At 30.5% G+C, this 26,800-nt stretch overlaps 1 long non-coding RNA gene across 1 annotated transcript; it reads right to left on the reverse strand.

The window, feature by feature from the left end:
- Window positions 1-7,901: 7,901 nt before the first annotated feature.
- Window positions 7,902-21,187, reverse strand: LOC123654646. Its single transcript, XR_006743259.1, has 4 exons — window positions 21,176-21,187; window positions 17,888-17,897; window positions 14,407-14,412; window positions 7,902-8,014 (listed from the first exon to the last, which is right to left on the reverse strand). It is a non-coding gene; the product is annotated as an uncharacterized LOC123654646 (long non-coding RNA).
- Window positions 21,188-26,800: the final 5,613 nt, after the last annotated feature.

Genomic DNA, 26,800 nt, shown 5'->3' on the forward strand with positions numbered 1-26,800 from the left:
TACTTATCTATACCGTTACTGTTAATTGCTACTGTTAACGTTATAGGTAACGAAATTATTACGCTCGTACAATGTAAGAAAGAGACAGATTAGATTTGTAATTTTCTTTATTGGTTTTTGAATTATTACAGAATACGCCGTTTGTTTAGTGTACACATATGTGATCTATTTTTAAAACAATAATGGAATATGAAATAAGCCGTTCGTTGTGTATTATTATTTTTAATAGACTTGAAAAAAAAAGAAGAAATTCTCAATTCGATTGAATTCTTTGTAATGTGTGTTACGTCTTAATTTATTTTTATTGGGTTGACCGATTTCGATAATTCTTTTTTTATTCAAAAGGTGGTGCTTATCATTATAGTCCCATTTGAATTTGATCAAGTACTTTTCGAGTTATATCTAATAATGCGTATTTTACTATGTTTTCGTCTATAAACGTTATTTTACTCGTCGATGTAATTGAAGTTGGTTTTTTCTTTCGTTTGCGAGTAAACACAATTTTATTTATTTTATTATCTTTGAATCAGTTGTTTTTATTACCAACTGAATTCTAGTACTACAATAATTTATTGATGAAAAAACGATACAAGTAGTTTTTCTCATTAGGTGTTCTATCCTATATTCGGTCCCGTCAAATACGTTTGCAATTATATGGGGAAGGGGATTATCGCAATCACGGAAATAGAATAGCACCCGCTGAGAGCGTCCTTTAAACTAATATGTATTTATTTAAATAAATAGAGACACCTATACTTTCGAAATAAAAATATTCTAGGAGGATGGGTGGGCTGTGGTTGTTACAGAGTAATGTCTGTTAGGGGATCATTGAACGTGTGACTTAGCGTGACAAAGGGGGAGGGAGAGGTCCCAAATGATACAAATTTGCGTGTTATATTTTATTTTAAAATTAATAAAATTAATTAACTAACAAGAAGGTACCGCGTACTTGATGTCACTGATTTTGTTGTATATTTCGCTATCGACGCTAGCGTCCTTTTTCAGCTTTGCACGTGTAACTAGCTACCTAGTATAATAATAATATTTATCTCAGCAACAACGGGGGACGCGAAGCGAAGGTCGAGCGGGTGGTGTCGCGTCGTCGGTATCTGAACCCGTCATCTATTCAGATAAATAAAATTGGTGTCTGTTTGTAATATTAAAATAACCTCTTTTTACTGAATGGGCGTATACAGGGTACAATTACTAAAATAATATTTTTTGCAATTTTTGCCTGTCTGTCTATTTGTTCCGGCTAATCTCTGAAACGGCTGGGCAGATATAAGGAGTAACTTAGGCTACTTATATTTTAGAAATTTATTTATTTTGTGTTTCTGCGAACTGAACAATAATTTTTTATAAGTTCCACGCGGACGAAGTCGCGGGTACTGCTAATTGAATAATATTTTCGCTTGCTTTTTTTAGTCTATTTAAATTAATTGAGCGCTAACTTTTTAGCTACTTACCTATTTGTTCAAACGTATATACACACAAACGTATATACACACAAACGTATATACACACAAACGTATATAATAAATATGTATAATGTATAACAATAAAGTATCAAATTTTACATAATATGTTTAAATTATTGACGTATTTTAGTCAATTATCTAATTAATTAACGTATTTAGTAAATATCATAAATATTTAATCAATTAACAAAATTAATTAAGGTTTTTGTAATTAATACTGTATCCGTATAGCTTTAGAATTAGTGCAATATAAATTTAGAAGTTAATTACACATGCATTATTTAGAAGTTAAGTATGAATAGCTTTCTTAAAAGTCAACACGGACTGTTTTTGTAGACCAATGAAAGAAGAATAATTCTACCATACATTATTTGTTACATCTCAAAGTGTTTAAGCAGTGTTTTCGATAAAACTTTTTTTTTTATACAACTAGGTCGGCAAACAAGCACTAGCTACATATTTACCACATATGTACTAATCTTCGAATAAGCGCACGGCTCACCCGATGGTGACCCTGTTGGATATATTTATTTGGAAAAAGTATTAAAATATCTTAAGAAATCATCATACCACCTTTTAAGACAATAAGTCTTTATAACTCTGTAAAACTGAAAAGATCAAATATTCTCTAAAATTTCAGACTTTCGGACTTATAATTTTTAAGCTCTTATTAAGACATGAAGATTTTTTTTCAACAAATATTGAGACCAGGTAATCGATTTCCGTAGATTACAGCCCTGCAACACTAGCAGCATCACAAGCGTTTTGTCTACCATATGTTGTCTATTGCTTAATTTATGCATTTAAAAGTTCGCAAAATAGAACAAATCCAGTCAAGGTCAGATAGTATAAAACTTGCGTAAACATTAAAAATCAATATGTGAATTAGATAGTAGGTATAATTAAAAATTGTTATGCAAACTAAACGTTATAAACTTTTTCTTAAATAATAGATCTAATAATTCCAATAATTGCTTTTAAAAGTTCAATGTTTATTTTTTGTATAAACTTATAAAGTCTGATCGTCTCTTTTTAACCGACTTCCAAAAAAGGAGGAGGTTCTCAATTCGACTGTATTTTTTTTTTTTTTTTTTTTTTTTTTTTTATGTATGTTACATCAGAACTTTTGCCCGTGTGGACCGATTTCGACAAATTTTATTTTAATCGAAAGGTGGTGTGTGCCAATTGGTCCCATTTAAATTTATTTGAGATCTAACAACTACTTTTCGAGTTATATCTAATAATGTGTTTTTACTTGACGCTTTTTTCGTCGACCTACGTTGTATTATACCGCATAACTTTCTACTGGATATACCGATTTTGATAATTCTTTTTTTGTTGGAAAGGGGATATCCCTAGTTTGGTACCGTGGAAAAACTAGGAAAAAAGGAAACTAGGATCTGATGATGGGATCCCAGAGGAATCGAGGGAAACTCTCGAAAATCCGTAATAACTTTTTACTGGGTGTACCGATTTTGATAATTTTTAATTTAATCGAAAGCTGATGTTTATCACGTGGTCACATATAAATTTTATCGAGATCTGATAACTACTTTTTGAGTAATCTTTAATAACGCGTAGTTGCTTGACTATTTTTTCGTCGATCTACGTTGTATTACTTGTCGATGTAATTGAAGTCGGTTTTTTTTTTCGTTTGCGAGCAAACACAATTATTGAATATCATATATATTAATACCTACGCTAAGGTTTAAGATGTTTGCCTCCCTTTTTAGAAAAAAATCTCACAATTACTCAGCATAAATTATATATCATTTTATTACAGATAATTGCTTGCTCTACTGACATCAGCAACTAAAAAGTCGTTATTGCTTTTGTTTTTGTAAATTAATTAATTATTAAAATTATGTAGGTATATGATGGCTTTAATTCTGAAACAGCGTCAACATGATTGAGGGTCCGTAATTTTTTTATTGTTTAATTTCAAATCAACTCACCTATAATAATACTTTTTTTTGTAATTTTGTAAAGTGATAATTATTATACTTATTGAATGCGAATTATTCGCACGGGTATAGCTAGTAAAGGGTATAATACTACAACGATAAAATTTACGAGGTGACTGTAGGTACTCGAACCGAAGCAGAAATTAGTAACCAAGAGCGGATCCAGCTTTGGCGCCGGGGGAGGGGATCACATAGCCGTCACAAGAAGTTATAATTTAACTATTAATTTTAATAATAATAGATACACTTAAAAAATAGATATTTTATTAATGTAGGTATCTAAGTACTGCACTTAAAAATTAAAATAAATCCTAAAAAAAAATTAAAATAACCCTTAAAATATCTGGATCCGCCCTTGTGGCTTGTATGTAACCATGTAATTGCAAAAGGAGCAAATATTTTAGAAGGTATCCCGGAAAACAGCTTATCAAAATTTCTAAATGATAGTAATCGAATCTTATATGCGTTAATCTATAAAAAAACCCTTATATGAGTATATGTCACAGCTATGAATATACATATACATAAAGAAATTAACAAGCTAAATCTAAAATATTTATTATAAATATATCTTAATATATAATTTGGATATATTATCTATGTCTGATGATGATGATGATGACTGATGATATAATTTGGATATATTATTAATATATCCGCCAACCCGCAGTGGAGCAGCGTGGTGGATTAAGCTCCAATCCTTCTCGTACGTATAGAAAGAGGCCTTATGCCCGGCAGTGGGGTGATACAGGCTGAATGCATGCGACATGCGAATGCATGTAAATGTAGTAATTATCTAATAAATTTACCTGTAAATATTATTTTGCTTAGTAATGCTTTGTTTTAACGGCAAATTGATTTAATACGGTCTTTTTTATTTGTCTTAATTTTGATTAAATTTGTTTTTGTTTGTTTTGATGTTTGTCTCATTTTAATTTTATGGTATTTAAACTATTGTATTTTAATTATTTTGTTTGATATTTGTGTTTCAATTTATGAAAATTTAATTATATGTATTTACTGACTGAATTTTGATTAACTTAATTTAACTTGATTGGATTTTATACGACATAATAGGTTTTTATTATTTTAAATGTAATGTAAATTGATGTCATTTAATTTGTTTTGTTTGATTTATAACAACTTGTTGGTTTTACTAGTTAATTCAAATTGATGTATCTCGTCTGGGCTTAGTTTAGTTTAATTTGAGTTCATTTTATGAATTACTGGCGACCCGCCCCGGCTTCGATCAAAACAAAAGATAAACAACAATCTACTAGCCCGCTGGCGCAGTTTGTAGTGGCCCTGCTTTCTGTTCCACGGGTTGCGGGTTCGATTCCCGCCTGAGTCTGGGTGTAATATTTGTATTTTATATTTATATATGTATTATTTCTATGAATATTTATAAAATGTATTTTATGTATTTTATATTTATATATGTATTATTTCTATGAATATTTATAAAAAAAAACAATTATCAACAACAAAAGATATGTACCTACTCTATTAAGTTCTTTTTTTGAACTTAAATACTTAACCTTAATGTACGATTTTCGATAATTAAAAATACTTGCCCTAATGATAAATTGCTTTAACTCTAAATTCAAACTAGAAGAAATACAATTGATAAATTATGGTTTTAATCTAATCCTATCCAACCTAAGTGGGTGACCGATCTTACCTCAGTATTTTTAGTATATCCTGTTTTTTGGAAATCATATTTAAATACGAATTACATATTAATAAAATATGAATAATATTTTCCGATTTTACCGAAATAATAATAAAAATATGAACTGGTTATTTAAATAAAAAATCATGAATGAAATTAGAAATAAAAAGAAAAAACAAACAATCCTGGAGACATGGGGATTTGAACTCTGGTCTTCTAAATCACTTCCGACCGGCCGACTTCCCACCGAGCTATTACAACTTTATTAACAATTTCGAAATTTACCTTCATATTATAACGATATTGTAGCTATTTTTTCAGAGCCTAAAAACCGGGATAAAACGATATTTTCTAAAAATGAATCTTAGCTATATCAATTTATCGCTCCCGAAATCCCCTGCATACATTTCATGAAAACCGTTGGAGCCGTTTACGAGTATCAGTATTAGTAGTATTAAAATAATTGCTCGTTTAATAGTATTAGATGTACTATAACTGAGGTTTAAAAATTAACGTCATACAATTGCGAGAAAACTTGTTGCGCTGAAAACTCTTGTCTTTAAAAAAGAATTCACTTTAGTATTTAAATACTATCATACCATTTAGAATATATATTTTTTATTTTATCTATTCTCTATCTATATATTATTATTAATTTTTTTTTTATTTTGAGTATTTGCTATTGTATAATCAAGTTTTCTTATAAGTATTGTTACACTACTTGTGCCGCGACTTTGTCCGCGTGGAATTAAAAAAAAATGTTTAGTTCGCAGAGTTACAAAATAAATAAATTTCTAAAATAAAAGGAGCCTAAGTTACTCCTTATTACATCAGCTATCTGCCATTGAAAGTCCCGTCAAAATTGGTGCAGCCGTTCCAAATATTAACCAGAACAAATAGACAGATAGACACACAGACAGACAGACCGACAAAAATTGTAAAAAAATGTAATTTTGGTATATGTATTATATATATTTGGTATACATCCATATGAATTTAGTAAAAAGCGGTTATTTTAATATTACAAACAGACACTCCAAATTTATTTATTTGTAAAGAGTATAGATGTATAGATTAACAGCATAACTCTGCATGTCGCGTTTGCTTCAATAGGTATGGTTATTCATTTAGAAATGTAGTCTAATAAAATAACATTAAATTTTCTATGTATCGTAACATATAAAAACTGCTAGCAATTCTTAATAAATAAATTACTTGCAAGAGAAGAGTCATATACTAAGCATCATATTTTATCATTAAAACCCACATTAAATTTTGACTATTGAAAAAAAAGTAGCAGTTAGAAATTGTCAAGAGATCAAAAAAAAAAAAAATACATATTTTAAAGACGAGAGCGTTTAAATTCAGAGTGGAACAAGAATCAAAATACTTATTACTAAACTAGCTGTGCTTGCTTGACTTTGTCCGTGTGGAATAGTGACTGTCGTGTTCAACGTGATTCTTTAAATTAGTATAACTTTTTTATGAATGTTAAGCTAAGCTTGCCACAATATATTAGTTAAACCGCATCTAAATCGGATAAGCCGTTTCTGAGATTAGCGTGCACGAACGCACAGACAAACAGACAAAAGTTCTGACAATGATTGTTTTGGGTGCTATTTGCGTCGATGAAGATCCAAATAATATTTTTTTCTCTTATATACCTATTAAATGTTCAGACAGCGATCCACAGTCCAGCGATTACATTTTTATTATAATTATGTATTAATTAATCATTTATTTATTTAACGTTAACACCAACAAGACATACACTAACAAGAACAGAAAAAGAATGAATTTTTACAAAAATATTAATCATTGGAAAAATACTTAGCAATTAATGACAAATTTACTATAATTGAAATTTATTATTGGAGTGATAATTTATTGAAAACATTGCTTTTAGGTAGTACCACAATTTCCTGACAGAAAAAAAAACAAGACATAAGCTGCTATACACACATTACGCTGACGTATACGTAATTATCTATTATTACATATCTACGTGCTAATTAATACAAATGTGAATGTAATTTTATGTACGTTCGGCTAAGTTCGGACTATTTTTCGATGATTTACAAGTTTATTAGAATATTTTTTTGAGTGATGATTCGAAAGGTAATTTTTCAATAAATTTTGTTACGTTTTTATCTTATTTCTTAACACGAAATAAATATTGTTTAATGGAAACTTAAAGCTAAGGTATGAAATAGAAAGATGTCTATGTGTGTAATATGTCACATTAAAAAAATAGTAGGTACCTCTATTATGCACAAACAGCTAAATTGAGGTAGGACACAGCAAATAACTCCAGTTAAATTATAATTGTAATATAGGTATCCTCATTCCTTAGGTAAAAAATTATAAAACATAATATATGTATTATGAATAAATGAAATAAACAAAAACTTATTCAATAATTGTGTTATAAAAAATTCAAAGCTCTGTGGAGAAATATTGTGTTATTTATTGTGTACTGTACACAAAAATATGAAACGGTACATGGATAACACAATATTTCCCGTACAAAATAAATTAATCCATTCATACACAGTATAAGATAATAATTATTACTTTTAGAAACAGTGGCGTAGCTAGGGGGACAAGGGCCCTGGTGCATAGGGAAAGAATCGGGCCCTCCTCCCCTCTTTCCGCGTTGTTTGAACTTGTATTGGCCTTTAAAATTATTGATAGGAATAAGAATAGGAAGCAGTGAGTTGAACTTATCCCTAGTAGGCTAAATCCATACCCCGTCTCTATTAGAATATCCATGTGTTTAATAGAAGAAAAAGGGAATTTTTTTTTTTTTTTCAAAGCTGAGGTTAGAGGGCCCCCTGAGCTCCGGGGCCCTGGTGCACTGCACCACCTGGCCCTATGATAGCTACGCCACTGTTTAGAAACTGATTCGCTAGCCCGGATTAATTATTTGCAATGTAATTTGATATATCGCAGAATAATTATTCCAGCGGGATTGTGAAGAAATAAGCTAGTTGGTCTTCGTGGTGTTTGTAGTGTCGGCAGTCAATATATTTTATACGTGTTCTAACAAATAGTAACATCCGATACAATGTATTAATGAATGATTAAAAAATATATACAAAATAAATCCTTTAAACGAGAAAATAATATCTTTAAACGAGCAATTTTTGTATATATATAATATCAATCTTGGCTGACGGCTCCAACTAGTTAGCTAGGATTCATTTTTAGAAAATGTCGTTTTAACATTGTTTTCTTGCAATGAAAAACTGCTACAATATCATTACAATACTAAGGTAAATTTTGCCATCCCTTATAAGGTTATAGTTCCCTTATAGCTCAGGTGGGAAATCGGGCTATTCAGAATTTAAATGACCAAGGTTCGAGTTCAGATGTGTCCAGTCAGATTACTTGCTACTTTTTTATTTCTTACTTTTATCTAACATATCGAGCAAACCTCGCTCATCCAGGTACCTACTATATAATTAGGTAATAAAACAAAATTCTGTTTTAGTTTATGTAGTCTCATACAGTTTAATTTAAAAATAAAAACAATTGCAAGTTCTGAAAAAGAAAACCACGAATCATTATGTACCTAAATACAAAATGAATATCTAGAAACACATATAATATGCGAAACATAAATTTTGTTTGATATATAGGCGCATATATTATTTTATTTCTTATATGTATAACATACTAAAATATTATTTTATGAATTTCAACAATAATGAAATAAAATTAAATAATAAAATGAGAGAGATATAAATCGGTCACTCGGACAGTACTCTTTTGAGTTCGCCATTATAATTTCGGAATACATTATACCTACCTAATGTTCGAATTAAGAATACGTAAACGATTGAAGTACATTGATGTTCGTACCTACAGCGTTATAATCCAATGACACGCGCTGTTGCCGCTTTTATCAATCTTAGCGCGTCGAATTGAAGGTCACTTGCACGGAGCGGCAACGTCGTAGAAGTATCGATAAAAATTTCGTTAATTCTTGATATTAGAGGTAACGTTATCAGTATCGTTAAAATTCTATTTAACGGTAAAATTTAACGTTAAAAAACGTTTTCGTTACCGAATTACCGTTAAAAGTTTTAACGGTAAAACAGGTATCTGTTAAAATTAACGCTATTTACCGGTACTTTATAATGGTAATTGGTAACGGTAACAAGCCCTGACTACCACTTGCTACTACCACTTTATCTGTCAAATGTTTCTATTGGCAATTTGTAAATACAAAGATTGTAGTCTTACTATATGTAGTCGATTATCAGTACCATATGTGCTATACAATACTTTATTAGCAAATGGTTAAACGTGACCTAATTTAAATTTAATTTATTATTAAATTAATTATTAAATATTCACAAATGAAAGGTTGTAGTATATCTTGTACATCATTTCCTGATCTGATTGCAGATTAATTACTGAACGAAAATCAATTATCAGATACCGAAAAAATTATCAGATACCGGATAAATTTACCCTAAATCTTGTAAAACCAAACTTTCATCTTACTTTTCTTTTCACAGCTGGAAAAGTTTTAACTAACGGTTAGCGATCAAATAAACAGCAATATACCAAATAATCGACATTTACAACGAGATGTTAATAAGATAAGAACGCCTGAACAGACAGAATGTCGAGATAATTATTACCTTGAATTAGTCCATTATTAACTGATGGCTAAAAAAAATACATTTTTTTTATAATTAACTTTTTTGATAATATATTCACTACCTGATATTTTTTTCTTTTGAATTTACTATGATAAAATACACAGTATAATTGTATTTGCTGTGCAAACGAAAAAAAACCGACTTCAATTACATCGACAAGTAATATAACGTAGGTAGACGAAAAAATAGTCAAGTAAATACGCATTATCAAAGATTACTCCAAAAGTTGTAATCAGGTCTCGATGTAATTTAAATGTGAGCACAAGATAAACATCGGTTTTCGATTAAATTAAAAATCATCAAAATCGGTATACCCAGTAAAAAGTTTCGAGGATTCCCCTCGATTTCTCAGGGATACCATCATCAGATCCTGGTTTCCTTATACATGGTACCACACTTAGAATATCTCCTTTCCAACAAAAAAAGAATTATCAAAATTGGCTCATAACAACGAATTTATCCCCAAACATACATAAAATATATATATACGGTCAGTTAAAAAAGTATCTTAGAATATTGAAACATGAATTTAATAAATGAAGGTAATAAATACAAACATACATTAAAGCTAAAAGTTCTTATCACGATACGTAAAAGAAACCTCTTTATTTAGTATGGCTTTGTGAATGACAACCGGAAAACTGTCGATTTCCCTTTCATATCTGAAGCCGTAAAATCAATATGATATAAAAAATGTAGCACATTTTAAAATACTGCAAAAAAGTTAACATTTTATAAATCTCCTGTTTAATGTTTTTCCAATTAAACACTTCCGATTAACATTCAATAACAAATATTACTACAATATTTTTAATAGAAATGTGGGAGAGATAATATTACCTTATAGTTAGAATTATTTATGTTTTACGCGATAATTTGAAATTTAAAACCAACTAATGCCTAAGACCCTATTTATTATTTACTCCCTATACTGTCGGCCTGAATGGGCTTTTATAAAAGATCGTCGGATGTTCACAGATCAGAAAATGTCTAGTCATAGACACGGCACGAAGGTTCTCTAAAATGTTACAACTTAATGCTAGGTTGGAATCCATTTTCTAAGTGTTTTATATTTGGTTTACGACTAACAATTCTGACAAGTGTTACATTTTTTTTTATTAAGTATGAACAGTACAAACAGTTAAAACAGTATTATTTAGCTTTGATCTACTCTAAGGTCGAGCGAGGTACTTCCCCAGTCGGCCTGCTCCATATTTTGAGCAGGAAATTTCTTGCTGTGCCTTACATCTGTCATTTGATTTGTAATTTGTATTTTAATGGTATCAGATCAATCAATATGTTCTAAACGTATAATGTAATTAGTTTTGCGGGTCTCTGTTTACACGTAGAGGAAGGAAACATATTTTTTTACCTTTTTTTAATGGATGAAACTGAATATAATATAAATATGAAACATGATTTTTTTTTGATCCATAACAAATTGATTAACCGTTTACTCGTGAAGTTATCGCTCAATAAAGAGTAAATAAGTAAGTATTGCACAATAAATAGTACGGAGTCAACAGTAAAAGCTAGTAATTATTAGTAATTTAATTTATGAATAATACTTTTTCAATGGTTCTGTAATTGTCAAGTAGCTAAGCTATTGTTATTCACTTGTTTGTAGGTAGCCATTTGAGAATTAGAGAATTATGAATTGTTAGCAATAATTTGTATGCTAACAAAATCTGTATTAATGAACAGTAGATTGTTTTAAAAAAATTTATATCAAAATAATGTCGAGAAAATGTCAACCCTTATCCATTAAGAGGTCGCCCCTGAATTTGTAAGTCTTTTACCCTGGGGTCTGTTTTCATATATCAAACGAGGATACGATGTAGACGCAATTAAAAACCTCTGGTAATGTTTTAAACAGGTTTTTATGAATTTTATTTTTACTTATATTTAAAAACGTGTATGCGATTTTACTAGTAGTTTATATTGTTGTGAGACGTTTACATTATTATTTATATATTATTATTATTTTTTTTAAATTATTAACTTTGGTTCCAATTTATAAAAAATCAATATAACTAAATTTTAAATAAATGATTAATTATGAAAACTAATTTATATACTTTAGAAAGTAATATATTCATTTGTTCGTAATGTAATTCTAATAACTAGTGGTCGCCCAGAGGTAGAAATTCGAACATAATTAAAAATTTAAATTTAAGAAAACCAAAAAAATAAAGAACCTTCATTTAATTTTTCAATATGAATACAGACTGATAATCAACAAAAGAGTATAATATGCGTGTGTGTGTCAAATACATGGTAGTGTGTGTAATGTTTTTTTTACTCATTTAATATATTATTATGCATAATTAAAAAAAATATTAGTATTCTGTACTCCTTCTCTATATAAACTATGAGTGTGCGAAATTTCATACTCTTCAGTCCGCGCAATTTTCGTAAAAAGGTGTACAAAGTTTTTGCTTCACGTATTAATATATAGAAGATGTCTATTTCTACTATCGTCTCGAAACAGATAGACTTTATTGTTTGATCAATTCCTGTTAAAGATCCGTTTCTCAATCATGTCATTGTCACGGTGGCTGTCAAAACGTCAGTTGTTAAAAGGATGGGAGATGATTGTTCAAAGCTATCGCTATCGCTAAACAATTTTCCTGCAGTTACAACGATAGTTAAAGTATTGCGAAATAAACTTTGTTACTGTTTTTTAGATTAAAATTAATATTCTTAAAGAAATTTGGATGACGCAAACTAAAACTGCATCCCTAGATTTTTAAGTAATTTAATAAAATTTATGTTTTAAAATCTTATAAATGCTATTTTACTATTATTTTATATAAATTACTCTAGAGAAATGTTTTATAAGAAGCATCCTTCGCTTGCACTCGCTCCATATAGAAACCACTTTTTGGCACTTCATACGGAATGATATTACGATTACTTTTGTATAAAGATGGAGTCGTTCATTCCATGCCTCCGTTTGCTTCCAAATTTTCTGTAATCTATTGTCTTAATATGTCAATATACATATATATTGTCAAATAAGAACTTTCAAGTAGCGTATTATGTAAACACTAGCTGTACCCGCGACTTCGTCCGCGTTGAATTTACAAAAAAAAAATATTGTTTAGTTCGCAGAGTTGCAAAATAATATCCTGTGTCTTAGATAATAATAGCCAGCCAATACAGGCGCTTTATTTTTATAACAGTAAAATATAATACAAATAATACACATCTCGCAGAAAACAAAATCACTGCAAAATGAAACCCTAAAACCCATATTAAACGCTTAAAATATAAAATATTAAGAGTGAATATTTGAAGCATAAAGTAACGTTCTACTTTACAAAGATTTTTCAGAGTTTTTAATGAGAAGAGTGAAATTGCAAAGAACCAGTTGTCGGGGATCGAACCTGCAACCGCCAGCGCAACAGGTACAATCCATGGCTGTGACCGTTGCGCCAACGCGGCGGCAAGGAGGTTCTCAATCGGACTATATTTTTTATGTGTTTACCTTATAACATTTTAGTGAATTCACCGATTTTGATGATTTTCTTTTAAATTGAAAACTGGTACTTTTGTTATATATAATAGATTAATTTTAGCTTGATTGAAATCTGCCGAGAATTTTTAATGATATCTTTAATCAATATTTGCTTGACTATTTTCGGTAGCTACGTTGTATTACTTACTTATCGACGTAATTGAAGTCGGTTTTTTAACAGAATATAATTTTCTATATTTCTTGGCCTTCATTGTTGGCTTACGCATTAATGAACATATTAATTAACTTACACAGTAAAATATTATAAAAAATGTCAATATGTGTGAATTTAAAGTATTTCAAATGGTTGATTTCTATATATAAAGATGTTTTAATGTAAAAATAAATAAAACAATTAGGTACTATTCAATAGAAGTGATGACGCGTTGGTGCAACGGTCACAGCACTGGTTTGATGACAAACATTTGTATTGGCCATACAGATGTTTGCCGTGGTCTGGATGTTTGTACAGTCCTTGTGTGTCTCCCCGCCGTGCCTCGGAGAGCACGTTAAGCTGTCGGACCCGATTGTTATAATGTACACCTGATAGCGATCGTTACTCATAGTAGGGAATATATCCGACAACCCGCATTGGAGCAACTTGGTGGATTAAGCTCTGATCCTTCTTCTACATAGGAAAGAGGCCTATGCCCAGTAGTGGGATATTACAGTCTGAAGCGATTCAGTAAAAAATCAATTACAGCAGTCTTTACTCTAACCACACTTGTACTCAACACTGGAATACATAAACATCATTGTTACAGATATATGTACACAGTATAGTTAATCCTGTATTCGATATTCGATTTCCGAGTCTATGCAAACATTAGACATATTGAAATATTTCATAATATACACATTTTGTAACGTTAACAAAATCTGGTAACTGAAAACCAAATTTACTGGAATACCTTATGAAACAAAGCACGTAAACCTCACGTACGGATTTCGAATATAAATAAACCATCGTTATATAGTTTTTACTTATATTTACATTCGGTAACTGTATTGATATAATTGGAAGTTAATTTTATTAACAAAATTTAAGTTTACCTAAAACCAACATTGTAATTTTGTAATGAGCTGGCATATAAGGAACTGTTATCTTTGTGTTGTCTACAGGAACAAGAAAGTTAGGCTACTTTTGTCTGTGTGTGACGTGCCGCCAAAGTTGATTCCGCGTGGACGGAGTTGCGATAATTAAATTATAAATTAAGTTAAACTAGAATTTATCAGCATTTTTGTTTAAAATTTTTCTTTAAAATATTAATCAAAAAATTGCTTTAATGATTTATCATTATTCATAATTTACTAAATTGATTATTCATTGACAATATCGCTCCTTCCGTGATTTTCTCAACCGCAATGAATAATACTTAAGATTGAATATTTACTTGTTATAGGTGTATGGGAAGATGTCATCAGAATGTAGTAGTTATCGATTGACAGAAATTTTAGTTTCAAGTTTTACATGTAAAATAAAAAATCTAAAAATCTAATTATTTACTGGTTTTTGTTTCTTTAATTATTTTCCATGAATCTAGGTCGCATATAGAACCAGATATATTTTTTTCAGATTATGACACACTTATGACACTGTGTCACATATTTGTATATTTTATAAACGTAAAAAAAAGTACGACAAGATTAAAGAAGAATATCTGGTCTACAGTTGTAAACAGCTCAGACACCTTTTTGTCTAATTTAAATTCTAACGGAGTTCTGTCCGGACCAGTTCTAACTGGAGTCTCTGTTTCAAGCAGATGTCTGACGTTTTCATGACACGATGTAGCGCAGGAGACAACAAAATAGGAATGTACTAAAAATTGAATTTGGACCCAAGAACGCTATGCATATATCGTCAAGGCCTTTATTTAAAACAAATTAGGTATTTCAAAATGCTGTCTATTACGTTAAGTCAACAAAATTCTACTAATGCTAGTGATAGTGCAGTTATAATATCTTCATATTTTTTTCTTGACCAGCCAACAACGCAGTGTCTAAAATTTGTATAATAAATGAGTTAATATGAGTCACACAATCACTTCAGCCTATCGCAGTCCACTGCTGGTCATAGGCCTCCCAAGTTCGCGCCAAAAATGGCATGAACTCATCTATGTTGCCCATAGTCACCACGCTGGGCAGACGGGTTGGTCAAAGCCAGCAGTTGGATGGGTATCCCGCCATCGGTCGGCTTTATAAGTTCCAAAGTAATAGTGGAACTTTGTTATCCCTTAGTCGCCTCTTAGGACACCCACGGGAGGAGAGGGGTGGCTATATTCTTTACTACCGCAACCACACATCATAGAGTTAATATGAGTACATAGATCAAAATACAAACGACAAAAAATCCATGTTACATCGACTCTTGTGTGAACAAGCTTTTGGAGAAAATAGAAGGCTGTGTCTTTCATATACGGCTACTTGTTACATTTATAAAGGGCTTCATCTCTAACGCCGTAGTAATTAAGTTCATTCAGAAGGGTTTCATGCAGGATACAATCATGTGGTTTTGACATACGACGTAGAACCCTGATAGCCTACTGAAAAAATATTTGCATCTCAAATATTTTTAAAAAGAAGTACTCTACAATCTATTCTATTTATACTTTTGATATTTGCAAATTAAATAGCTCCTCTTAACTATTTTTCACAATATTTGAGTAATTGTTATTATTGTTTTACACTTTAGAATTCTTTGATAGCATCAAAGGCCCCTGACGCGATACAAATCTTGATTGAAATCCGAAGAGTAACGAAAACTCGAGACTTTTCATTCTAAAGTCTGATTTGAATGTTATTGCTAAGATGTGTTAATTAAGTTTTTGTTAAAAATAATATTTCTTTTCATTTATCACTAGCTCTCTTCTTGTGACTTCGTTCGTGTGAAGTGTGAGTTACTCAGGTTCAGAGTGGCGTATTTAGATAAAACATGCACAAGTTTTAAGCTAAATCTCCAGCAACGTTCAGTAGGTAGTTTTTGCGTGATATGTTGCGGCGTTCTGTCTGTGTGTATGTACACGTCGACAAACAAAATTTAAAAATATATAATTTTTTATTTATATGAAGACCCACGGAGACCTTCACCCTTCCTTTACCCGACCACCCGACCATCCGACCTTCACTTTATTTTCATAGTATAAACTTCATACGTAAAGTACAAACTTTAAAACAAAACATATTTGATATAATGAGCTTTTAGTAGTCAAATATACACATAATCTGTTTAATTCTCTACAATAAATTACAATAAAGAGATAATTGCTGTTATTTTTGCTGTGAGGGATATAAGGGAACACAACTACATCTTACTCTCCCATTTGACTCCACTTGCTTGTGGTGCTTCCTGCCAATTGCAAAAAAAACTCAAGCTTTGACTCGAAGAACATGTAGTTAAAACTGAAAAAAAAACACAAGAAAAAGCTTTAAGTAGCCTGTCTTTTTGGGTCTATAATTAAAAATAATTTAGAGTACCGAAAAGTATGTTTTTACACTTTCGTGTCTGCCCGCTCACTACACCCCGGCTATATAAAACTTTTAAAAAGTAGCAGGATACCTTACTCTTAAAATCTATAAATTTTATAGAGGAATATAAGCTATACCAAGATAGTATCGGAATCTTTGTCCATAAATCCTTATCTGACAATATTTTAGAAATTTTAAGAGTATCTGCAAGGGCCCTAAACAAATTTGCTCGAAGCCATAGTGAAGATTTCAAAACGTTGACGATGGTTTTGACCAAAAATACGACCAACTTATGGGTCCTTCATATATAGCGTTATTGAAGGCTAAAACTTTCGGAAGGATATCTAAAACTAATGCGGAAACGACGTAAAAATTTAGTAGTCATGTTACCTGAAAATAAAACTGAAAACAAATTAGGCTAAAACCTGACTAATCATAGAACAGTTGTTCAGATAAAACAAACTACATGTAAATCAGGTTAACACGAGCTTAGAAATCGAACTTCCACCATGCTTGTACGTACAAGATGTACCTGATTTTTGATGAATTTTTAATTAATTAGTTTAACTTTATATTTGAAATAGACAAAATTTTGATCACAAAATCCGAAAGTTCTCAAAGCCAATTATATTTTACAATCTCTATTACAATTCTTTTATATAAAAAATGCCTAAATATGACAAAAATAATCCATAAATGTTCAAAACATATTTTACAAATTATAAAACCATTACTGGAGGATTAAAGGTCTCCCGGTGGAAACGTGAGTCTTCCTTTAAAAGCGGTGATTAGGATACACGTACAAGAGAAATTACGATAACACGCGGAAACTCACGGGTATTTATTTAAAGTAGAATCACAAGAGTACGCTTTAAAATCTTATCGCACGAGGTACCGACTTTACCAAATATTATATAATTTTTACATTTGAACGTTTAAAACCTTTTGCGATGTTAAATTATTTGAATATTATGTATGTACCTAATATGATATTCGTCAGGGGAATATATAATCTTATACTTTACAATGAAGAAATATGTGATCTATTTGTCTGTTCAATAGATGTATGAAACAAAGCAGTAAATATTATCTTCACATATTGTTTAATTTCTAACTTTGAAATTACTAGTGTATTAATACCTTGATAATAGTACCGTGTAAAATGCCAAAAATCAAAACAAATATAACCTATAATATAACCATGGAACCTACAATATAGTAACAATGACTCAGAGAAATGATTATAGCTTTGAGTCTTCTTTAAGCTTTTTGATTTTAGGTGACCAGTGTAAAAGTACAGTGGTCACGGCAAAACACATGTTTTGAACAAAATAAATACCTTCTACATTTGTGAAATTTTTAAATAAAAAAAGAGGGTGCTTTAGACCACACAACTGAAGTAAAACTTATGAGATGTAACTATCTCACGTTCTATCTTCACTAACTCATATCTCGCATATAACGTTCTCATCGCGCATTCACCAGCTTACTCCTCAAGTCAAGTGTACGTAAAAAGTTTCACTTCAAAAATGCATCATATAGCCGGAAATATAACAAATTTTGTAAAAAAATCGTCTCGGTACCTACCTAAAGAAAAAATCGCAAAAACTGACTTTTTTGTAACCCCTTCAAAAGTCCTATTGAAAAAATGCCTTTAAATTTAAGTGTATGTTACAATTCTAAGTTTAAAGGGCTTACTCTATATAAGAATAAACAGTCTACTAGAAGTAAGGATATAAAACAACGTTATATACGTATCAAAATTAAATGATGTTATAAACACAAAATTTCATTTTCATATATAAAAATCTCGTGTCACAATGAAACTGAACAACTGAACTCCATCGAAACGGCTTGATCAATTTTCATGATTTTTTTTTATAGCTGGTAGGTTTGAGAATAGGTCGTTAGCCTATTTTTTATATCCCTAGGCGATAATGGTGCTCGTATCCATATGGCCGAACAACGTTTGCCTGGTCAGCAAGTAAATTAATAAAAGTTTGTATTCAAATAAACAAACACAAATTCTGACGTTTTCCAAAATTGTTTCTTATGGGGGATGATTGACGAATGAAAATTTCTTCACAGATAAAACTGAAAGCAACAGTACGTAAGTTCAAATTTTGAAAATTTAAAAAAAAAACTTCAAATAGATTAATTGTTCATGGCTGAATAACATGAAATAACTTAGGTCAAAAGATTTTTAACATGGTACCTACACAGTCATACTAATTCACAAAAATGTTTCAAGATGTGAATCTCCCTCAAAAGCCTCGCCCTAGTTTGGCACAGAGCCAAAACGAACAAAGATGATAATTGTAATGACGATACCTGCATATTCAACGACGAATTTAATTCTTCACGAGCAGTGGTTGCAGGGTATGATGAAATCATATTTAATATTTTATGAATCATGAATGTGTACGATTTCTATAAAAACATATTACATAATCTTTTTTATGTCATAGTGCAGACGATGACTGTGATTATACATTATTGAATTGCAGCTCTCGTCAGATTTAATTACGACCTTCCTCAAATAACATCTTTTCTAAATAAATATTTATTAAATATAAAGTGTACTTACAGTAATTCTTTAGTTTTTTATTATTTCTTATTATTAGATAAACAAAATTTTATTTATTATAGTTTTAAAGTATAATAGTTAAAATTGTATACATTTGTACACTCCTACAAGATGTTTACCGTGACCTAATTACATTTATAAAACAATAAACTACTTGAAAACTTAAATGCTACTTGTTATCGGCCACTGGACAAATTTGCAAAAATGTTGACAGTTTCTGTTATAATTATCTACGAATTTTACGAAAATATCCAAAAGAAGTATTTTTATCGTCGGAAAAAAGTAAATTCGTAAATAGGTCAATTGTTAGCTAGTCGCCTCGACTTAACGACATTGGGGCTGTAATGTGAGTCATTCGCAACGTTTAAGACGAAGACATTATAACGCTATTATCCATATATTTCTATTATATCTATATTATATTATATTGGATTATATTATATTTATCATTAATTTGAAAAAGCCGATGTTTATTTACTTTTAAAAATCGTATTAGTTCACTACTTTTTACGTATACATGTGACGAATGACTCTACAGAGTGTACCACGCTTTTGATTGTGAATACGAATAGGTCACGAGTGAACGTTCAAGGTCACATAGACTACATTTTTAGACGTACTATGACTACAAAGTTTTGTAATAGGTCAAGTACGTTGTTTATGTATACCAGAAGCATCCAGCAGATAGTAAAAATTTAAGGTTTAGAACTGCAATCGGGTTTTTCATTTCGTTAAGTCATATTTTTTTTTGTATTTCATCATTTAATTGATTTCTAAAGATGACAGAATTGTCTGCATATCTAACTGTGTATTAACGATGCAAATATAAGAAAAAATGTTTTGTTTATTGCGATTTGTGGTTTCAATTTACTCTTGATCAATGTTCTATACATTTCTTATACAATATTATATTATTATATTATCTATATACATTTTTATGACTAACCCATTGGCGCAGTTTGTAGTGTCTGTGTATGATTTGTTCTCCAGGGTACGATTCATACTCAAAGTCTGAGTGAAACTGTGGGTGCATATATATATAGTGACGGTGTGCGCGCGCATCGTAAAAATTTACTTACATCATTTTTCCCTAACGCGCCAAAAGAAGTATGTCCTCAAAAAAATTACAATTTATATTTTATGTTATTATTTACTATTTACATAAGCAATAAAAACCTTTCAGCGGGAAGAAAAATTGAGGTTTGCTTAAGTATCTTAGTACTAACATTGATAAATTAATTAAATAAAAAGGGTTTGAAGCGAGAGCCTTGGGGCACAATCAATCAAATCAATCAAAACGAACTTTATTCAAGTAGCCTTGTAAAGGAACTTTTGAATAGTAATTTTAAACACCCGAAGTAATAGGAACGAACGTAGAGCAGCCATCTTTAACAATTGAAACTGCCTCTAAGGCATATAAACAAGTATTGTATTATTTTGATATGATGTAAAATTGGACAAGAGATCACCAAGTATACCAATGTTCAAAATTTTTGGTGAAAAAAAATTATAACATAATTTTAGTTCTAATTTGAGCAAATTAAAAATTTAGTAACAATCGTTGACATTGCTCTGGTGTATACTGGTGTGTGTGCTAAACACCGGATGTTAGGGGTTCGATTCTCAATCAGGCCGGATATTTGTATTTGTAAAAATATTTCTTGTCGGTCTGGATGTCCGTCCTTGTGGGTCTTCTCATCGTTCCTCGGATAGCACGTTAGCTATCGGTTCCAGTTTTTGTTATAGACACCTGACAGCAATCGTTACTCACAGTAGTTATTAATACATATCAATGGGGAAAGGCATAGGCATGCACAGCAGTGGAATATTACAGGCGTTCATCCCTTAATTTACCCATTTAAAGTTAGAATTTCTACAAAAGCTGAAATACATCTTTACTAATTTTTACTTAGTAGTCCAGAATAGAAATTTGGTGTTTCTGTCAACTGTGTCTGTTACAATTATTCCTAAATATAGGCTGTACAGCAGCACTACCAACTTATTCCTTCCTTCTTTTGTTAAAATAATTCCTTTATTGAAGTAATAATCTAATGTATCTTTTTAATCTTAAAAAATTTCTTTCATCAAATTTTAATTTATTTCTAAAATAAGACACGTCTTTGATAACATCCCAATAACTTTAGAAAGCCTAGCTAGCTGGTTTAGTTGATTTGATGATAAAAATTAGGATTTTTTGCTCCACTGTGCGTCGTGTATATCTAAGTAACTTTCGAGATTGCAGACATCTTCTTGAGTTACAACTTCGTTTTCTAGAGTAATCGTAACCACTTAAGATTTTCTAAATATCAAGCACAGTAAATGTGAAATAGAATTTTTTTATGAATATAAAATAAGTTTTTTTTTTTTCTGAGAGCGTAGTATTTAATTAAAATGTCAGTTGGACGTAGATTATGTTTGATTCAATGATCGATAGAACTCCTGTTTGACGCTATGAAAGGAAAACTTCTGAAAGTAGTATTGGCAAAACGGTGTTGAAAACAATAAATTTGAATAATAAAGTACTCAAAATTTTCAGATATTTATAAATTTAACCTTGTTTATGATAAGCTTCATATGAAATACAAGTCTGGTAATTTTTCTTTGTTTGAATTTATATTGTGGCATTTTTCATTTGCATTTAAAAAATAATTAACTTTTCATGTGTTTCATAACATGAAATAATTAAATGAAGATTTAAAAAATGTTATCTTAGCTAAGTTCAAAAGAACCACTACAGCCAATTGAAGAATATTCAAGAGCTCTCGTCCTTCTTACGAGTAAACCTTAAAAGTTTGCTTGAAAAGGGATATGAAGTGCAGTTATGTTTAAGTAAGTTTACAAACGAAATCAAATTTTGTCAAGTATTCTTCTGAACGCCTCAAATATGGCGTGATTTACGTGCTTCGTACAAATTTATTATTCATTTGGACGCTCATTGAAATAAATTGAAGCTTATTTACTAAAAGGAAAACTTTATGGAGTTTTTTAGTTCGTTTTATACGTATACGTTTTATACAGCTTTCTAAGAACATTACCTAATATTTTCGCTACATTTTTCAACTTTTTGTATAATGTCCACCGAATGATAACTAAACTTTTTTCGAAGCTAAGTTGATCTGCGTACAGTTCCTAATAATAAATATAAGTGAGGCTTTATATCAGTGCACTACAAATCATAACAGACAACAGATGCCAACTAATCCCGTAACAGGCCTTATACTTTATGACCCTCACCCTTAATCCTCATATCCTACTAGAAACGTGTGTACGACAGGATTTGTACGCGAAAACATAATTTATAACACGATCAATAAAATAAGTTGAAACCGAGAGTGGACTGTATACCAATCGCTTTATATTCAAGAACACAAACAGAAGTCCCCGCAACCGCCGGTGTGAGAGCGGTCGTCTTTTTTTAATGCCATTTATTAATTACTAGTCATGCATACGTATCCGTAAACGATTTATCGATCTATATATTTGTTTGCTAAAAGAAAATGGAATACTGTTTTCTCAGGTTTTTTTTTTGTCGTAATCATAGAACAGCATATAATTTTGTGTGTTGACATTATACTTCAAAAAATTAAAAACGAATTATTTCTATCCACATTATAATTATCGCTTTAGCCTGTAATATCCCTCTGCTGGGCATAGGCCTCTTTCCTGCTCCAATGCGGGTTGGCGGATATGTATATTCCCTACTATGAGTAACGATCGCTATCAGGTATACATGATCGCAACCAGGATCGATAGCTTAACGTGCTCTCCGAGGCACGGTGGGGAGCCTCACAAGGACTGCACAAACACACAAACCACGGCAAACATCTGTATGGCCTATACAAATATTTGTCATGTGCGGGTATCGAACCCGCAACCAGAGCAACAGCCACAAACCAGTGCTGTGATCGTTGCGCCAATGCGTCGTAAGTCTCATTATAATCATACATGTAATAAAATCTTATCTTACCTTAAAGGTGAATAAAAGACATCTGAGACAAACGAACATTATTGGCCTATACAATTTTCAAAATGAGTTCATAATTTATATTTAATTATTTATCATTTGGTATTTTAATAAAAGCAATGACAATAATTGTGTTTGCTCGCAAACGAAAAAAAACCGACTTCAATTAGATCGACAAGTAACACAACGTAAGTAGACGAAATAAAATTAACAAACGCACTAGTCGTCACTACGATTTTCGAAGGATTCACTTGATTTCTCTGTTTTCTTTCGCCTTATCGTGGTACCATCCTTGGGATATCTTCATTCTAACAAAAAAAGAATTATCAAAATCGGTTCATAACCGACGTAGTTATCCTCGAACATACATTAAATATATATATAATATGTTATAATACTTATTAAATAATGTAAAATTAAATTTCACAATAAACGAATCATTGGTATCTTTAAGATAATCATATCCAACAACGTTGAACTATGCAATCCAAACGAAGTACAACTGCTTTAAGAAACGATCTACGGCTTTTGTCGTGTACGAAAAACAAAAGTTACTTGTTTATGTAAAAATATAAGACATCTTTCGCAATCTTTCGCAAACATGTTACACGCATTGCAGTACCGCAGGAGATTCAACAACATCTTGAAAACATATTTCGTACGTAGTGTACTAATTCTAAGTATCGTTTCTTATTTCAAGCGCCAAATAAAACATTACAATTCCATATTGTTCCAGACTGCTACAATTCCTTGATATATATTTATACTCTCGTTATCACTTCACTTACTTTTTTTAATCTGCTTTTTTGTTAAAAGTGATTCTACTATTAATAGATCACAATAAAATAATGTGTATTTTTTTATTTCACTTGCAGGAAAATATATATTCAAAGTACTTGGTATTACAGTCATACATATCTTGCAAAGAAGAGGTGGCATAGTTTTTGCATGTTGAAACAAAACTGCATAGCTTAAATTTTGTTAACGTAACTAGCGACTTGGTTGCTGGTATAAAACTCTTTAGTAAATAAATGTATGTTCACGCTGTACAAACTTAAAGAGCTTAACCTATCGTGTCCTTCTAATGAAGCAAGACGCCAAACTATCCCATTTTTTTTGAGCAAATACAGCAGAAAATATCATGCTTAAATATGGGTAAGTACCTTAATCTTATGGAAGATCACAGCGAACTAACAATTCTTTCAAGTGTGTTGGGCTCCTGTGTCACTACACAGGAGCCCAACACACTTGAAATAGTGGTATGTGGGGAGAGTTAGGGGTGGTGTCTTTATACCATCATAGTCGTTATTAGAGTACTTAAGGTTCAGAGTTGAACTGTCAATAGCTATCAAACTTACCAAACTGAGAATCGTGTATCTTAGGTAGGTTTTAAAGTTGATTTCACAAGCTGATTAATTACATTGTCGAGTATTGAGAATCAGAACAGCCTTTCCGAAGGAAGTAAAAAAATCGTATTCATAAAATGGTAACTATTTTTTCCAATTACTTAATTAAAATAATTGAAATACTAATGTTGTTGTTTTAATACAAAAACTCAGTTCAAAAACATAAAAAATGTAATGAACACTTTCCATTATCAGATGGCACTTTCTTTTGAAGGAATTAAACATTATTTTTTTATCTCTCTAACAAGGGAGATGTTCAAGTGGAATTAAAATAAATTAGGCTACCCTTTAAGAGGTACAGAAAACCCCGTTATAAGAAACAATTATTTTTTACTAAATAATTCAACATTTCTAGTAAAATCTTATTAAAATAATACAATATTTTTTGTTATTTATTTAAATAAATGAATTACATTATACGAGTAGTAATATAGCACACGAAGAAGAAATCAAATAATAAAAAATAAGAAAAATCGTTTTGTAATAATATTCAAGATTCTTTTTTTTTTCATATATCAAAATATTATGTCAAAGAAACGTCAACCCATATCTTGACAAAAACGTATCTTGTATGGAGAAATAAAGCTCCAAGGAACGAATCTACTCAAAGATCATCTATAACAAAATACCTGATGTCACTTTTCTTTCCAATGTGGTCAAGGCTTTAGAGAAATCATAAATTTAAAAAGTAGAAATATTTAAATAGTCCAAAATAATTAAATTAAGAAAATAATAAAATCATTCCGTTTATTTTACAACGCGAAAATTTAAAATGGAAATAGAAGTCGGTGCTGGCATCGCTAGGTTTGTTCAAAGATGAGTGCTTCCTGCATGTCTGACGTCAAAACAAGGTTAACGAAACCTACGTGGATTTTCTAAATGTAAATTTAAGGTAATCTTGATGATTACTTATCGATTTCAAACTTAATATTAAATTAAAATTGTATAGTCTTATATACGCTACAACACACCAATTTTCAATTTTGGTTCTTCCATTAACTTATAAAATTAAACATCCTATTGAACGTCCATTACATTCGAGTTTTAAAAGCTTTTTCAAATATTAATTTGATTTCCGCTTTGAAATAATAAATTGAATTTACACAAAAGCTCTAAAGAGCATTTACAAACAACAAAAAAGATTTAGACGGCTATTTATAGAAAAAATATATACATTCAGTTTTGCTATATCTACTAAAAATATTGTACTAGGATTTATTCAATTCTTAATTTATATAGAAATTTTATTATCAGTTTGAATATTATTATTTATGAATTATTATATTACTTATTTATTACATCGACATATGTATTAACATTTAATATACCTAAGTAGGATGACGTAACATAATCTTCTAAGCTGTTTATCTTCTTTTTTCTTTCCTAATGTTGTAATATTTTTAACTGTTAAATTACTACTGAAATTAATAAACCGTTTTTATTTATTTATTTTGAGTTTTTACCCATTGATATAATACTTCTGAATTATGAATCTAATGCATTCTGCAATTTATGAGTTCAAGCTTATTTCTTACTAGTTTATAATATATATTGTTACCCAAAAATACATGTTTTTTTTTTAACTCAACACTACTACATACCTATATGTATGTGTACAAAAAATATAGAGCTTTAACGCCAAAGTCTAACGTCAATCAACGTGAAAGCCCATTTAACTTTTCATTATGTATCGGCTATCAGTGCATATTCGACGTAAGCTAAATTATTTCAATTTAGTCATCGCCTTTAAAAAAAATCATAACTGATTAAAACTAATTAGTGGTTCTTAAAACTATTACATATCCTGGTTCTGCTTTTTCTTGCCGTATACATTACAATTACAGTACATTACAATTTTATTAAATATTCGACAATATGAGATGACGTGGAGGCGCAGTTGTCCAGCAATGACTATTGCGCTGTCAGTCGCGTTTTCGATCTCCATTCATAACACATATTTGTATAGGGTATACATACGTCAGTCGTATTATTTTTGACCAACTTCAAAAAAAGGAAGATGTTCTCAATTCGATTGTATTTTTTATGTACCCTACCTCAGAACTTTTGACTG

This window comes from Melitaea cinxia, chromosome 6 (genome assembly GCF_905220565.1).
Source record: "Melitaea cinxia chromosome 6, ilMelCinx1.1, whole genome shotgun sequence".
Taxonomy (NCBI): Eukaryota; Metazoa; Arthropoda; class Insecta; order Lepidoptera; family Nymphalidae; genus Melitaea; species Melitaea cinxia.